A 5,148-nucleotide genomic window follows, 5' to 3' on the forward strand; every position below is an offset into this window, starting at 1 on the left:
ATTTCTATAATGCAAAAGGAAATTCTTCAGTTCTTGGTTTTCTTCTTTCTATAATCCTGTGGAGCTAGTGACTAGCACAGATTCTGCAGCATCTTAAATATACAGTATTAAGCTGTTAATCCATATAGGGATATACAGCTCAACACTTGCATGTTCTGTAAGTGATTAAAGCTGTGACAAATAAAAAAGGCAAGCAACTGTGTGAATTTATTTTCTGTAGTCTCTTTTCTTCATAGTAATTGGATACTTTTCCTTGCTTTGGGTAATCTCAGATGTCTCTTTGCACAAGAATTCAGTACCTAGTTAGTCAGCCTGTCTCTCTGTCTTCATAGGGACCCAGTACCACTGAAGTGTGGAGGCTTCCACCTCCAAAAGACCACAGGCCTGGGCTTTTTTGTTAAGCAGGGCGGGTACAGTCACTGTAATTTAGATTCTTCATTGTCTCTCAACAGAAGGAAATTAATGACTTTACAGACTACAACTTACTGCTTCTCCTCTGCTTCATGATGTGCAGGTGGGCAGTTTATTCAGGGATCTGGCAAGAGGCTGGCAAGATCTGAAAGACAACAGATATATAATAATATTTCCAAGGATGAGATCCAGGTCACCCAACTTTAAATTCTGACAAGGTCCAAGTCTAGGCATTTGCTGGAGTCAATGCAAGAGTTTTAGTCAGTCCAGTCCATGGGATTTAGAGGATGATTTAGAGGCAGGTACTTGTGCTTAGCTTGGTAACCTCTGTGGCTGCTGACTCAATGAGTCTTCCCTGTGACAGGAGTGCAGACATGAAGCTCAGATGATAGGAGCTGCAATGTTTTAGGCACCAAAATTAAGGCAGTGTAAAAACCAGAATAACCCAGTGAATGGGCCTCACCCTTATGAGGTGAATCCAGACCAACCGTTCGGTGCCCAGGCCTCTCTGCTTCATGGCTTTTTACAGCACACAGAAAAGTCTGTTTGTGCCTTGTATGGCAATTAGGAGCATGGCTCTTGTTCTACGACAAAGTCTCAAGTACCGTAATAAAGTGGTAATTTGCTCTGTTCTCTTCAGGCAAGTGCAGGAGCCCGTTCATCTTCAAGGATTTTGTCTTAAATCTCAGGTATTCTGCTGCATTAGTAACAAGTGGCTGATAAACACTTCCCTCTGACCTTTCTCTGAATCTCACACTTTTCTTTTGGATTAAACATTCTTTTCCTGATTCTGCTTTCTTTAATCTGAACGCTTCAAAAATATTGAAACAGAAGGGGAGATTATTGTAATTCATCATAAAACACGATGTCACTTTGCTTGCATAATATGAAAACAGGACCTTTTTTAACATAAAACTGGTTTTGCTTGTATGTAAGAAGACTACTATAAAACACAATTAGAGTATTGAGGCTGAGTGAAGAACAGCATTTGCTGCAGTCAAGTCAGAAGCTGGAAAGAGGGCCCGTCATGTTATTTTGCAGAAGCAATGTTATGTTGTCCTCTGTGCAGATCAGACAACTAAATTGGTGAATGTTCTGCAGATTCACAGTAAAGATGGTGCATTTTTTCCAGGGTGTTACATTAAATTACCTTCTCTTGTAGAGCCATGTTCTGAGGGACTGACTTTAGGTTTGAATGTGTTTCGGGCCAGCTATTCCCCACCTTTGGATACGTACCCCTATTTTAAATCTTTACTGTAAAAAAACTTCCAACTTAGAAACTGAGGCTACAGTTTCCAAAGACAAAAATCTTTAAGTATGTTCCTGTAATTTCTTGTTTGATATGGAAATGCATGAACAGAGGAACCGACTAGGGCTGTAATGGAGCCAAGATGGAAATCTCAATTAAACAATTTATTCATGGCCAGATGGCATTATTGGTGTTATATTAATAGCGGTATGTACTTACCTATTATTAACCTGATTAATCATCCATCCAGCTTTGCAGAAGAGTAAAGGCAGCTTTCAATAGGTTTACATAAAGACGTGCACCCTGGACTAAACTGTGCAGACTCCTGCTTGTCTTGCACGCTGTTGGGCAATTAAAACAGCTGATGAGTGAAAAACTAAACTTTGATCAGGGCTTTCTAAATTCATCACAAGCCTCAAAGCTTCTTGCAGACCGCTCTGTGCCAAGCTAATACAATAAACACATACACACATGAGTCTTACACCAAAGAGAAAAACATAATTCAGATGAATATGACAGTGAGATTAAGATATGAGACTTCACAAAAGAGATACCATTTAAAGAAAAAATCAGAATACTTTTTCCTCATAATGCTGTGCTCCCTTAACTGTGATAGCAGGAGCTTTGTGTACCCGAGCAATCTCCTGCGGCGAGAGTGCACCCGCAATCAGTCCCACATCCACCACAGTGCTGGGCTTGGAGCCTGCGCTTAGCGCCTGCCGTCCCGCAGTAGCGCCTACGTGCCCCTCTTACGTGAACGTAGTGCTGGGCGCCACGCTGCGCCCGCTTGCTTTCTCCAGTTCTCTCCTCCCTCTTCCTCTAGCATTTGGTTTGCTTCTTCACATGCTTTCTAAGGATACTGCAGGAAGTAATACCAGGTAGTAACACAGATATAAGAATATTTAAAGTTCAAGTGCAGCAATGCCCTGGGTTAAGGGGGATCAGCACTGGATGGCTAGAATTAAAGGTATCTCGTTAACCAGTGTCACCCACTCTCCCTGTATCCGTTCATATGCACAGGGGGCAGCCCTGACACAACTGGTGGGGAATTTGAGAAAAGGTCATCACAGAATCCCAGAATGGTTGAGGTTGGAAGGGACCTCTAGAGATCATCAAGTCCAACCCCCTGCTGAAGCAGGGACACCCAGAGCATGTGGCCCAGGGTGGCATCCAGGCGGGTTTGAAAGACCTCCAAATCACTTTACCCTGAAATGGCAAGGTCACTTACAATATGACTTTGTGTGCTTTCTCCATATCAAAATAGTGCTTAAGACAAATGTTACAAATACCCAAAACAATGCAAACATAATTAAAACAAGGAAAATCAAACAGCAGTACGTTGGTATGGGCCTATATGTGTAGCTTCCTTTCTGAGATAAACTGAGAGAATTCCATCAACTGATGGAAAAAGAGACTTGAAACAAGAAAAATAAACTGAAAAGCAGTGGGAGGAGAACAAGAGGGGCTAAAGAGGGAGGTGAAGGTGCCAGGTGGGGCCCTGCTCATAGGGAAAACGATGCTTAGACAGATGCTGAGGATGGACATCTGGATAGTAGTGACAGAAATGACCTTCCTATGACACAGGGACAGCAAAAGCTCTCAAATACTGCAGGAGATGTCTTAAACAAGACCATGTTCTCCTTCCGATGACATAATTGACAATAATTCTACCTCCTTTCCATAATATTCCACAAAAATATTGAAAAAATTTTGAGGAAATGTAAAGCAAATTAAGGGAATTATATCTGTAACCTCGAAGACTCAATAATCTATGAGGTTCTGGTAATTTTATCACTTGATCTGCCTTTTTAACCTCTGTTTACACTCACTCCTACCCCCTGTTACCCTCAGTGGTGCTCCCCTGTTTACTCTCATGGCTACTTGCTACATCCTTACGGTGGATTTGAAATGACAGATTGCGTAAAAGCTCCTGAATGTACATTCAAAGGCACAGGTGAAGTACTGCTAACTTTTGTAGCTGTCTGTCTGATGTAATCCCCTGAAAACTGCCAAGAGAAAAATTTGGGTAACCTGCTTTAAAAAAAAAAAAACAGTAATTTGAATATCAGATGGCCATCTAGCCTTCTGAGATTGCTTTGAAATTTTCCAGTTTTTATTTCAGCATTTATAAGTTATTTAAATGGAAAACCATCATAGGCAACTCACCAAATCTAGATCTAAATGTTTTTTTCCGATTCTGCAAGAGATTGTACCCTCTGCAAGTACATTTCTCTAATCTGCTCCTCATTGCTCTGTGTTTTTTCAGGAGATGCTAACGAACGTCCTCCAACGAAAGCCAGGCAGCACTGAAGCATCGGCCACAAAGGCCCCATTTCTAATACCCAGAGGAGGCAGAGGACACCTGCTCCTGCACAGGTGAGCGGCTCCGTGCCCTTTGCCACTTCTCCTTTGCCTCAGTGACAGTCAAGGAGCCGCTGACAGGAACTTCCCAAGACATCTTTGCAAGTGTGATACAGAAGGTACCACAAACATAGGCATGACCTTTACGTTATTAAAACACATAGGGTTGTAAAACCTGCGGCCCACCACGAGTGGATCAGATCTTCCAGGGGAGAAGGAGGATTGAGAGCCGTACTCTGACTTCTATCCTTGGGAAGAGACAAGGGAAATAGTTCAGCATAGGACACAAGAATGGAGCGATAGCCAAGCTCCAGTGCAATGGACACGGAAGGACCCATGACCCCATGTAGAGCTTCAACTATTTTGGAAAAAACAATCCTCATAAATTGTAAAAGCCTTAATTGACACCAGAGCAAAAGCCTTCTTAGTATATCGAAATCCCAAGAAATATAAAGGACAACCTGTAATTATTACAGGTTTGGGGGGGAATTAGATTGAAGCTGTGCAAACACAAATAGCAATGAAAATAGAGAACGTACCAAAACGGTTGTATTCAGTTATGATTGTTCCTGTCCCTGAATATACAATCAGGATTGCTATTTTAAAATCTGTCTGATTAAATCTATCCGATGGTTTGTACCAGTTTGGAACACAGAACTATATTAGTGCCTGGACAATCTTAGTTGGGAAGGTAAAAATGCCTCCTGTGCAGATTCCTGCCACAACAAAATCGGTGGCCATGAAACAGTGCAAGGTTGCAAGGGGAGCATGTTCTTTAAATGCACCCATCCTGTTGCTCCTTGAAACAGCACCTGCCGATCAGCTAAGCACCACAGAGCCTCGTCTAGGCAGTTGCGAGAAAGTTTAATTTTTTTTTTTTTTTTTTTTGAGAGAGGAGTACTTTTAAATTCTTCCAAATAATTGCCATTTAAAAGCCCTTTCCCTCAAAGAGACTGAACAGTAGTATAAGGCTTTTCACAGAGAGCATGGATTCAAGGAAAATTGCTCACTGCTATCAACCCTGAATACTAACTAATTTCAATACAGAATCTTCAGTGACTAAACAGAGTCCATAGAGTCTGAAATGGAAGGAAATTATTAACAAAACAGTTATATTGAGCAAACTT

The 5,148-nt window shown here is 41.6% G+C and overlaps 1 long non-coding RNA gene across 1 annotated transcript; it reads right to left on the reverse strand.

Annotated features, from left to right (window-relative positions):
- Positions 1-528: 528 nt before the first annotated feature.
- Positions 529-2,480, reverse strand: LOC112951126. Its single transcript, XR_003250141.1, has 3 exons — positions 2,414-2,480; positions 1,880-2,001; positions 529-556 (listed from the first exon to the last, which is right to left on the reverse strand). It is a non-coding gene; the product is annotated as an uncharacterized LOC112951126 (long non-coding RNA).
- Positions 2,481-5,148: the final 2,668 nt, after the last annotated feature.

The sequence above is a fragment of the Nothoprocta perdicaria genome, unplaced genomic scaffold (genome assembly GCF_003342845.1).
Source record: "Nothoprocta perdicaria isolate Ctin4 unplaced genomic scaffold, notPer1 scaffold_34, whole genome shotgun sequence".
In the NCBI taxonomy this organism is placed as follows: Eukaryota; Metazoa; Chordata; class Aves; order Tinamiformes; family Tinamidae; genus Nothoprocta; species Nothoprocta perdicaria.